General features: G+C 40.6%; 1 long non-coding RNA gene across 2 annotated transcripts in view; it reads right to left on the bottom strand.

Annotated features, from left to right (window-relative positions):
• Positions 1-12,559, bottom strand: part of LOC123571302 (uncharacterized) — a 75,378-nt gene that overhangs the window by 35,718 nt on the left and 27,101 nt on the right. The window contains exons 2-3 of one of the 2 annotated variants that reach the window (XR_006695462.2): positions 10,842-11,125; positions 9,727-9,814 (exon numbers count right to left, since the gene is read on the bottom strand). This is a non-coding gene — a long non-coding RNA (uncharacterized lncRNA). The remainder of the gene's footprint in view (positions 1-9,726; positions 9,815-10,841; positions 11,126-12,559) is intronic. The other variant, XR_012429948.1, reaches the window with a different exon arrangement.

The raw sequence follows: 12,559 nt of genomic DNA, 5'->3' as shown, positions 1-12,559 counted from the left end.
GCAACTGTGGAAAACAATTTGACAGTTCCTTAGAAAGTTATCATGAGACCCAGAAATTCCACTCCAATTTGTATATCCAAAAGAATTGAAGATAGATACTCAAATACATGTGCCCACATATCCATAGCAGCACTATTCACTCTAGCCAAAGTGTCAAAGTGTGAAAGCAACCAAATGCCCATCAACAGATGAATGGATAAACAAGTTGTGAGATATATATAGGAATATTATTCAGTCATAAAACGGAATGTATCTGTGAATGCTGCAATATAGAAAAGCCTTGAAAACATAATCCTAAGTGAAAGAAGGCAGACACAAAAGGTCATATATTATATTACTCCATTTATATGAAATATCCAAGTAAATACAAAGAATCAGAAAGCACATTTCTGGTTTCCAGGGAATGAAGGGTAGAGGGAACAAGGATTTACTGCTTAATGGGTACAGAGCTTCATTTTTGGGTGATGAAAATGTTTTGGAACTAGATAGAAATGGTGTTTGCACAGCACTTTGAATGTACTGGATGCCACTAATTTATTCATTTTTAAATGATTAATTTAACATCAAATGAATTTCCCTCTCAACTTTTAAATATCTGGCATAAAAAATAGATTCATACCTCATAGTGTATGTTTGTTTGTTTGTTTGTTTGTTTTGAGACAGAGTCTTGCTCTTGTTGCCCAGGTTGGAGTGCAATGGCATAATCTGGGCTCACTGCAACCTCTGCCTCCTGGGTTCAAGCAGTTCTCCTGCCTCAGCCTCCCGAGTAGCTGGGATTACAGGTGCCCACCATGCCTGGCTAATTTTTGTATTTTTAGTAGAGATGGGGTTTCGCCATGTTGTCCAGGCTGATCTCAAACTCCTGACCTCATGATCCACCTGCTTCAGCCTCTCAAAGTGCTCGGATTGCAGGTGTGAGCCACTGCACCTGGCCTCACAGTTTCTTATGGTTATTAGCAGAGACACAGAGTAATATTCAAAAAGTTTAACCCATATTACACAGATGGTCTGAGGCCAAGAAAGGTGATCCTTCCAAATACAGACAATCTGGCCAGCCTTCTCTGGATGGAGTCAAACGTCATTCTGTGGTGACATTAGTAGAAGGCATAATAAGTGGTACCACTTTTGCCTTTACTTGATTCTCCTAGTCCTCATTTTTCTCCTTCTTGATGACTTTTTCTCTGGAGGTCTTGCCACATCATCTGTTAAAAACTTGTATATGGGCATAAACTACAAAAAAGTCTATATTTAAGAGAGGATGGAATGATGGACTTGATTATTTGCATTGTGAGTTGGGCCTTTGCTTTATTACAAAATTAACGAACTATTGGGATTCTCTCAAAAAGTAAACACTCCTGAATCATCTGGAAGACGACGACATCAACTTGCTTTTCACCCAGTCATGGTACAAAGTAAAACTCACATGTGTGAGAGTTATTGGCTCTGCTTACCAAATATTTCTAGTGGTTTTTCTAGGCACCTGATAGGATGACACTTCCCTCCAGATCTAAACTCAAACGTGGGAAAGAAACTTACTTTGGTCAGTAAAATGTAATCGAAGTACTCTGTGGTACTTGCTAGCAGAAATTATAAATTCCCTTCTTTTTTTCTGTGCTACAATAACTGGCAAAGTTCCAAATGGTTGCTGTTGCATCATCTTGTGTCCTGGAGTGAGATGACGTGGAACAGACACTCCAGCTGCCTTGTGACATGTGCTGTCAGCAATAAAGAGATCTTTGTTGTTTGAAATCACAAAGATTTGGGGTATGTTTGTTACCCCAACATAACTCAGCATATCATAACTAATACATGTTTTTTCTATCATGGTGTCAACTCAGTGGTTACTCTTTGAATATGACTCTTTTGTAAAAAAAATCACAAATAATAGTAGGTGTGCTTAAGGTTGCCATTGATGAAGGTAATTCATCATAACACAAAGCTACTAGGAGCTCTAAGATGCTTTTAAATGAATTTGTATTTTAGGAATAATAAGAGGATCTGCATATCTGTGAAAAAATTACAATATGTGTAATTATTACCCTATTGATTTCATCACCAGACAATGCTCAGTGCCTTTTCATGGGGTCACAGACTACTTACAATGACTCCATAGCTACCCAGTGGGTCTGTGCCCCAGGCCACTCATTCAACAAGTATTTGTTATGGACCTATTAGCACATACATTGTGCTATGTCCAGAGAGGAACCCAAAAGATATGTGAAGGTTAATCTGCATCTTTATGATCCAAGACATACTCACTGGAGACAGGTATCAATGAAACAGTATGTTCTAATGGCCAAGTGAATGAAGCAATACAGTTTAATGGTTAAGAGCATGAGCCCTGGAGTCACACTGACTGCCTGGGATTGAATCCCAGTCATGACATTTACCAACTGTGTGACTTTAATTAAATTACTTAACTTCTCTGTGTTCCAGTTTCCTCTTCCGTAAAATGGGCAGAATAGTGATACGTACCTCATAAAATTTTTCTGACATTAAATTTCTTAATAAAGATAAATATTTAAAGTAGTGTCTGAAACATACTATATGCTACTATTTTTATTCCTTCACCTATCTTTTAACATTTGTGGTCCCCTGAAGATTCTTCTTTGGCTCTTTGCTCTTTTTCATCTATTGAGTGTCTCTAAGTCACCATTTCACATCCATAGCTTCAACTGCCACCTATGTATTCCTGTCAGTATTGAGAGTAGTGGCCTCATTAAGATCTCAGAATCCCCAAATGCTGATATCCTTGACTTACTGTCTAGCCACATATCATTGCTATAATTTCTTAGGACATACAATGTATGGTTTCAAAATCTCTCCCCCAAAATTTCCACATCAAAAAGTGATCCAACTATGGTGAGCTGATCTGCACTACATATGAGTCTTCTCCTTGTCTTTTTCTTTTTCTTTCTTTTTTTTTTTGAGATGGAGTGTCACTCTGTCGCCCAGGCTGGAGTGCAGTGGCACCATCTCGGCTCACTGCAAGCTCCACCTCCCAGGTTCATGCCAGTCTCCTGCCTCAGTCTCCCGAGTAGCTGGGACTACAGGCACCCACCACCACGACCGGCTAATTTTTTTTTGTATTTTACAGTAGTAGTTTCTGACATTGAGGGAGCATAGATCCCTTGAAGAATCTAGTGAAATACATTAGCGACAACCCCCAGGAAGATAGACATATAAACACAGGCTAATACATACAATTTCACAAGGTTCCCAGGCCCCTTGAAGCCCATGCATAGACACCAAGGGGGTCTTGTAAATTGTTCCTAGGGTACAAACTGCTATTAGAATAATATTCTTGATTAAGCCTCTGAGTCTGATGCTTGTGATTGAGTAAGACAGTCTACAAGTGAAGGCAGAGCCAAGGAAAGTGAGAACCCTTATATATAAGGCTTAGATCTCAATTGGCCTATACCATCAATGCCAGGAATCCTTTCTTTTTGGGGCTCCTACTCTACCTTTTAGCAAAAAGAAAGATAAGCATATGAGAGTAAGTCCATTTACCTGTTAAGAAAATATACCCAATAAGTCCTGCAACTCAGTTGACACCATCTATTTTCTGATATCTCATTGAATTTTAATACAACTTTCCTTTAAATAATCCTCATAGCTTTTACCCTTGCACATAATTGGCCTAGATTTTTTCAAAAATTAATTGAAGATTAAATGAATCAAGGAAAGTAAAGTGTTTAGAATAATGTCTGGCACATAGTAAGTGCTATATAGCTGTTACAATGTCATACAATGTCATATAATGACAAAATGAATGAATATTGAATATTGAATGAATGCAGAATGAATATTGAACACAGAATGAATATTGAAGTGATGTTGCCAAATATAACATATCAGGTAGTGGGGATATGAAGAGGAGGAGGAGGAGGAGGAGGAGGAGGAGGATGGAGAGATTAAAAAGAGGAAGAAGAAAAGGAGAAAAAGAGAAATAGGACAAAGAGGAGGAAGAGAAGGAAGTGGAGAGGGAAAAGAAGAGCTTCCATTTATTGAGGGATTAGTATGTTCCAGGCACTATATTAAATACTTTATATCTCATTTAATTCTCATCAAAGTCCTCAGATATAGGAGATATTATTATGCCCATTTTACAGGTAAGTTAGTGTCTCAAACAATTTAAGTTACATGCCCCAGATCACAAAGCTAGTAAGTAATGGAGCTGGAATTTGAAGTCAGATCTGCTTGATTCCAAAACTATGTTCAATTCCACATTCATCATATACAATCTGATAGGAAAAATATATTTTAGAAAGATTGCAGGACCATATTTGGTTTCCAATAAGGAATGGGTATGCTTCTGATTTAGTGATATCAAGAGTTACCCAATTGATTGTGTTTCCTTCTATGCCTTTTACCACTCAAAAGTTTAGAACTCAGTATGAAGCTAAACCATAACAATTATACTGACCTCACGATTGAAATATTTGAGGGATTTTTTTCCTTTCTTAAACTGGATTTTCAATTTTTATCTTCTTAGTTATTAGTTCAGTGTGACTACTGTTTTGTTGTAAGCCACTTAAAGCACTTTGTGGCCAAAAAGCAAGGCACAAAACATGTGTATAAATAAAATAAAATTATTATGTTCAGTTTCTGGGTAGAAAATTATTTCTAAAATTTTTTGTATGCCACTCAATTGGCTTTTCAAATCCCTTCTTCATATAATACAAAATAATTCTTTAGCCTAATCTCCACCCCACCCTCAACTTGATGCTCAGTCTCAAGATTGATAACAGGGTATCCTCTCCAACTCTATTTTAGTTAACAAACATTTACGTATATATGTCATATATCAGGTGTTAAGTGCTTTACAAGAATTTTCTTTGAATTTTCATTGCAACCCTATAAGGTAGGTTTCTCTTACTATGTAGCATTTTATAGATGGGAAGCGGACACACAAAAAAGTTATCTAACTTGTTTAATGTTATGTGGTTAGTAAGTTGCTAAGCCAGAATTTACAGTCACTTTGTCTTGCTTAAATCTACAATTTTAAATGAGGCTGATTATGTAAACAACCACCAATCAGGTCACATACAAATTCCTGGTACATAATAGATGCTTAGTAAATATTTGAGAAATAAATGATTGAATAAATAAATGAATCCCAAGACTTGCCCAGGCCCCTCCTTATTTCCCTGCCAGGCTGAATTTATTCTTCTTTTATTTTCACAAGGATTCTGATTCAGCTTGGTCTCTGGCTTACAGCCCTACTATTACCCCTGTAGACTTAGCATCTGGTACCTAGTTTTTCTGACTTGACCCCCTGTAGCCACTAAGGACTTTGCCTTTGACTCACCCTATGATTCTTTCCACTCCCAGAAACCTCAAAGGGCACCAGCCCTTCAAGAAACAAATGCTAAGCTTGTCCTACTTGGCTGTAATCCTGACTTAGCCCATCCCAGGTGCCCTCAAAAGTAGCGTTCAGAAATTCTAATCAATGGTGCCTGCACTGCTCTGGGATTACCGCATATCACTGCCTTGCACATGCCCATATGTTCAGTTCACAACTGACAGAAAATCTAAATACATAACCAACTGAAGTGGGACAGCTCTGGTGTGACCACAGGAGGGAAGTTTATGGGAAGTAATGCTGTTTTGCAAGGAGAGACTTTGAGTATAAAAACAGGGTTGCCATTTGAAATGCAACAGGAGACTTCTTAAAACTTTTTTCAAGTCATTAAAACTGGAAATACACATATTAGAGAAGGCATAGTCCTATATTTCCTGAAGGAGATCTGTGATAAAACTGCTTATTTTTTTTATCACCTTTTATTTCTGGTTTATATTGGCTGTTCTATTTTGTTGACATTTCAATGAATGGGATAGTGTTGAACTGATACTCTTTAAAAAATTGAAAGTGAAAACTTTTAGTTTTGTCAAAAAAAAAAGTTAAAAATCATTATGCTACTTGATCTCTGATCCAGTTTTACCCCACTTCATGTGGGTAATCTCAACTTTATGGTTTTTCCTTTGCCTTCCCCTTTCTTCTTCCCATCCAGCATCGGCCTGGTTTACAAAACTAGGATACAATTGGTGGAGAGACTCTCAATATCAACATGAAACTAAAAGTGACCCCAATAATATTCTTGTTGAAGAATACTCTGTTTCAGAAGACTCTGATTAAGAGCCTTCTTCCTTAGACTTTTCCCAAGTAAGTTAGCATATCCCAGAGCATAAACCTAGCTTGATAGGTTGAGGAGGAACTTGGAATGACAGCACCCCCATACACATGGCAATGCCACTCTTTGGCCTTGAGAGAAACTCCCCTTCCTGCTGTGGGTACCCTGGAAGAACTCAGGTTTTGTGAAAGATCTCTCAAGAGTTGGTGGGTTTCTAACTTGCAGACAAAAAGGAAGAATGAAATCCAGGACCCAAGGTCCCAGAAGAGCCCAAGAAGTGAGAGACAACATCATTTGCCCTCTTCAGTTCTAATGACAAGGAACCTAGCCAATAGAACACGTTCCTTGCTCAGTAACATTCTTCTGCAGTCACTAACAATATGTAGATAGTCTTCCACTGACAGAGGGAAAGACGTGCTCTCCTCCAAAGGCACCTGTTTTAACTTATCTCATCAGTTGTGAAGAAGAGTGACTTATTCAGCCTAGCTTATGTAAGGGCTGTAGGGAAAGGAGATCTTATAGATATGGAGCAATACAGGAGACAGAGAGTTCAAGGGAATCCAAGAAGTCTGTGGTAGGGAAAATCAGCTGACAAGGATTGGCCTTCCTTCTCCATAGTGTAGAATATCGTGGAGTGTGGTTGCCAAGCCAGGAAATATATTTCCCATCCTACTTGACCCAGTAAAGCCCTGAAACTAATTTTCATAAATGGAATGTGGGAGAACTGCTGTGCGTCATTTACAGGAAAAAAGTGGCTAAAAAGCAGATGTCCAGCCGGGCACAGTGGCTCACGCCTGTAATCCCAGCGCTTTGGGAGGCCGAGGCGGGCAGATTACCTGAGGTCAGGAGTTTGAGACCAGCCTGACCAACATGGAGAAACCCCGTCTCTACTAAAAATACAAAATTAGCCGGGCATGGTGGCACATCCCTGTAATCCCAGCTACTCGGGAGGCTGAGGCAGGAGAATCACTTGAACCCGGGAGACAGAGGGTGCAGTGAGCTGAGATTGCGCCATTGCACTTTAGCCTGGGCAAAAAGAGTGAAACTCCGTCTCAAAAAAGAAAAAGCAGATGTCCCTTTCTCATGATCTATTTTCCCATCCACCAGCTGAATAGAGAAAGACTCCAAGGACCTAGAAGAGTGCAGAGCCACAAAAAGGAGAAAACCTGAGTCCTTGAATGACTACATGTGAAAGGGTACTTCTATGGAAGCAGCTGTACTAGACTGTGAGGTGTGTGAGAAATACTGTGTTAAGCCACTAAGAATGCAGGTTGATTTATTACACCAGGCAGCCATCACTTAACTAATACATCCTGAGACAAAAATAAGACGTTTTTATTTTATAGTGCAATATAATATAACCTGCTCTTTCTTTGGGTTCTTTCTCACTTCTCTCTTCTTATCTGGCTTCCCTCCCCTTTCCTTTTTTTTTTTTTTTTTAAAGGATTTTGTTCTGTCGCCCAGGCTGGAGTGCAATGGCACAATCATAGCACACTGCAGCCTCAAACTCAAGAGGCTCAGGTGATCCTCCCACTTCAGCCTTCCGAGTAGCTAGGACTACAGGCATGCACTACCACGCCTCTCTCATTTTTTTTTTCCAAATTTTTGTAGAGACAAGCCTCACTATGTTGCCCAGGCTAGTCTTGAACTCCCGGTCTCCAGTGATCCTCCCACCTCAGCCTCTCAAAATGTTGGGATTACAGGCATGAACAACTGGGCCCAGCTTAATTTCTTTTTCCGTGACATAGCTACAGCCTACTTTGAGTTTCTGCTTCCTTGTGACTTCAGCTTGCTCATGGGCCCTCATGACAGCTTCTACTTGCACCTTTCACACCTTAGATTCCCTCTGGTATCTAGTTGTCTTTATATTTTCCATAGCAAGAGCCTGACTGGTCAATCTTGTTCATTCTGAGTAGACAGTTCTATTCAATAGAATTTAATAGAACTGTCTACTCAACACGAATACACATGCCAGGCTACCTCATAGGCTATTGGTTGGTCTAATGAATGATGGTCCTCATCACGAAAAGAAAAAAGTATTTGAGGTGATGAATATATTAATTAGTTTGATTTAATCAGTTCACAATGTAAATATATATGCACCATCACATTTTACCCCACAAATATATACAATCACTATACTATTTGGAAATTAAAAATAAAATTAAATTAAAAGTTTTCCTCCAGCTCTTGCAACTATAGGCACCACCCACACAGCCCCTGGACTTGGAAGGCCCCCAGAAGGCTTAGCCTTACCAGTTGGTGGGGCTTAGTATTAGGCAGGGCTTGCTGCCCTAAGCTCAGACACTGCCATGCCTAAATCCCACCCACTGCCACGTATTCCCAATCCATAAATCAATGTAACCATCTCAGTTATCAATTTGTACAGTCTTGCTGGGCAGTGTGGCCTATCTTGACCTGTAGCTCACTTAGCTAAAGCCAAAACACCTGGCCATGCCCTTGTTAGCCTTCATCCCAAGAGGGCGGACTCTATTCCAGGTTTTCCAGCTACGGTCTGGGGTCCTGCTCCAGCTAAATCAGACTCACTTGCACTACTTTACTGCCCTGTCTTCTCGTTTCAAGAGTCAACAGTGACTGGAATTCCTGCTGCTGTGCCCTACTGGGCCTCCTTGGGCAGTAACACTGGCCTGGATGGGCCCAAGTTTACTTTTGCTCTCTGTACATGATGATTTAGATCACACTCAGTCAGAGCACAGACGAAAAAGGAGTGCCCTTTGCCAAAGGTCCAAGTAGATGTGCTAAACAACTTAGTCCTGGACAAGGAGGTAAACCAGCAAGAAAAACCAAGTGGCCAACAGATAAAACAACGGGAGAACTGAAAAGAATGCGTGATATTTTAGCCCACATTAAATAACCCGAGTTGAATGAGGTTATAAAATCATGCGTCGTTTACCTAGAAGAAAGAGTGCTAGAAACTAGCATTTGTTAAGCACTGATTCTAAGTCAAGCAATGCACCAGTTTCTTTATGCATACATTTTATTTAATCCTCACAACAACCCAGTGAGCATTATTATCACTCATTTTAAAGATGAGGAAATCGAGGGGCAGAGAGCATGTATGACTTGCCAGTGGTTATATGGCCAGAAAGTGGCAGTGCAGGGATATGAATCCTGTTCTGTCTAATTTAAAGATGCATGCCGTCTACTCAGTATTACGTCACATAATTTGTTCAACGCACATATCTCCTGTGGTAAAATGTCTTTGGATTGCTGCCTGTACCAGTTATGTGCTCTCCCAGTGAGAGGGTGATGGCGGTACCCTCCAAAAAGCGAGAGGCAAAGGCCTTACTCGTAGAAGCTGCGGACTTTGTAGAACCATCTCTTCCTTTCTGTCCAGGCTCTTCTCTGTGAGGCAGCAGCAGAAAGGTACAACTGCAGGCCATGAGGACGCCTGCTCAGAGGGCTGTTTGAACAGGGTCCTAGAGGTAGTGGGGAACAATGTCATTGTCGCCCCATCTTTCATCTCATAAGCATATTTGCTCACATCGTTTGGCTCACAGCTTACACAGAAGTCTTACACTTCTTTTTCAGACCTTTACTTTTCAAGTACCACCACATGTTGAACACTTACTCCGTGTCTGCACTATTCCAAAGGCTTTATGTGCAAAAGTTTCATTGGTCCTCCCAATAATCCTGTAAGGCAGTGGATTAGTCAGGGCCTGTGAGGAAACAGACAACATTCTAGGTATTTCGAAAAGAGAATTTAATGCAAGAAGTTGGTAATATGACCAGTTAAAGATCTGAGAGGCCAAATAGAGGACAATTATGCAATTTGGTGATTAACAAAAGCAAGGAGTTCCAACTTTCCCTAGATCAAGAGGGACAGTAACAAGAAATGGTAAGACAGAATATGGAGCTAGGACCAGCCAGCAGGGTCCATATCTACACTGTCCAATGTGGTGGCCACTAGCCACATGTGGCTATTGAGCATTTGAATGTGTCTAGTCCTCATTGAGATGTGCTGTAAGTGGACAACACACACCAGAATTCAAGTACTAGTAGAAAAATACATATCTCATTAATGTTTATATTGATGACATATTGAAATCATAATATATTGGGTTAACTAAAACTATTAAACTGATTTTACTCATTTCTTATATATTTCTAATATGGCTACTAGAAAATTTAAATTTATATATGTGACTCTCATTATATTTCTATTGGACCACACTGGGCTGGAATTATGGTGAGGGCTAGGACCATGAGGGAAGGCACGCTCCAGTAGGAACCACAGCTGCTGCCAGTAACCTGTCTGAGCTACCAGGCACCTATTTGTGGTAGATAGGGGGAAATTCCCTGGTTTCTCCTTTCTTCCTCCTTTTGAATCTCCCACCCATACCTCTCATTGGCCAAACGCTGTGGGAAGCCTGCTGACACAGGTGACTGGGAAACATAGCCTACAGAGACAGTTCTCCTGCCATACAGGGAGAGCAGGGGGAAGGTGGAAAATCAATCTAAGACAAAACAGGTGAATTGATGGCATATGTGGGTAACATTGCCCTTTTCCACCACATTTTTCAGATGAGGAAACAAACACAGATCAGTTAAGTAACTGACCAAGGTCACACAGCAAAGAAGTGGCAAAGTCAGGATTTACAACCACCCAGGAAGCCTGTCTCTGGAGGACATGGTCTTAATCATTGTTTCTTCTGTCTCTTTGTCCCTCCATCCTCAACTGCTGACCTCTTGCCTCAACTCTTCACTGTGGTCTCACACTTGACTATGTCTCTGAAGATGGTTGTCGTCTTGGTGATCATTGCCTGTGGTTCCTGCTGCTGTTCAGCTGTATTCTGCTGCTCTAGGAAGTTCCCAGTCCAACTCAGCTGTTTTGCCATCACACTCTGGCCACGGTCCATGTGGTTTTACCCCATGTAGGCACTCAGGACCAAAGCTCAAGTCATCCGTTTTAGAACTCTGAACTTCAGCTCCTGCTATTTCCCACCCATCAAATTGCTGCTCAGAAATTTCTGCAAGAACAAGTTAAAAGCAAAAAGTTCCACTAACCTACACAATAAGGCTTATTCTTCTTCCAAAAAAAGTTAACATAGTGGTGTTTTGACTGATAAACAATTCCCTTGCAACTAGAAGTATTAGCACAACTCAATTTTAAATATTTTAATAAATGAGACTCAAAACAAGTCAAAGTCCCAATTCCCTTCTTAGTCGTCCCGTTGTAACCAGACAAGCCGCTAGGGTGGGAAGAAGTTAGTCCTTTAACAAGGGCAAGCTCTTAATTATGCTACTTCCAGGAATGCTGAGGCATGGTCTGCATTCAACAGTGTTCCGGAAGACTGGCAGTGGGCTCTTTGTCATCTAATCACCTGGTAAGAACCTCATCTTTGCTTAGTCTTTCCAGAGCCTCTGAATGCTCAACGTTTGGAGTAAGTATTGCAGAACAGAGAGGGGATTGTTAATTATTTCATGGGCCTTCTCTTCCCTGGGACAATAGATCAGCCTGGACGTTTATTGAGTGATGGGGAAGAGGGGGGAAACGGGTGCAGGGGTTTCAGGATGGCCTCTGGGTCACAAGGTCAGGCTTCTAAAAGTTATTGTACAGACTGCTGTTGGTAGCTCTGCTTATTAGAGAGAATTAGATCCTTTGTGTTGTTTGTAAAAGCGAGAAAGTCCCGGCCAGACTCTGGCTGAAGTGAAACTTTTATTGCTGTCAGTCACACGGTCCCTCCAGTCTGAGCCCTCTGTGGGAGCTCTTGAAAGGCCAACTACCTTTCCTCATTCACAGATCTGCCTGGGTAGACCCAAAACACTTCAGACAGCAGGGAATTCCTTGTCATGGCTATACAGGTGTTTTTCATGAGATTACATATTTAGACAGCTCTGAAAACTGTGGGTTGCAAGAATTTTTAGCTCTCATCATCCATTATTGTAATTACTTTCTTACTGCTTGTCTTCTCCACTGCAGATAAACTTTATGAGAGCAAGGATCACATCTATTTTGTTTCCAGCTCTACTTTCAGGGCCATTCATAGAGGTTGGCACAGAGTAGAAAACAAATATATGTTGAATAAAAGCAAACACTTATGTAGTACCTAATAGATATGCTTGCCTAATATTCTGAGACTTTCTCTCTCTCTCTCTCTCTCTCTCTCTCTCTCCCCCTCTCTCTCTCTCCATATATGTATCACAAAACTCTGTGGACTAATTGCAATTAATCCAGTTTACAAATGAGGATACTGAAGCCCATAGAAGTTAGGTAATAATACACCCAAAATGACAGAGCTGGTAAGTGGCAGAGCTGGGATTTGAATCCATGCATTTGGATTCCAGAGTCCTGTCCATGTTATTAACCACAATGCTCTATTCCAAGGACGGTGTAGACATCAACAGTGGAAACAGAGGGTCTTTCCTGATGTGGAGAGTGCTAAGAAGACAGAAAGGTCACC

The sequence above is a fragment of the Macaca fascicularis genome, chromosome X (genome assembly GCF_037993035.2).
Source record: "Macaca fascicularis isolate 582-1 chromosome X, T2T-MFA8v1.1".
NCBI lineage: Eukaryota > Metazoa > Chordata > Mammalia > Primates > Cercopithecidae > Macaca > Macaca fascicularis.
This window is presented reverse-complemented; position numbering and strand designations above follow the sequence as displayed.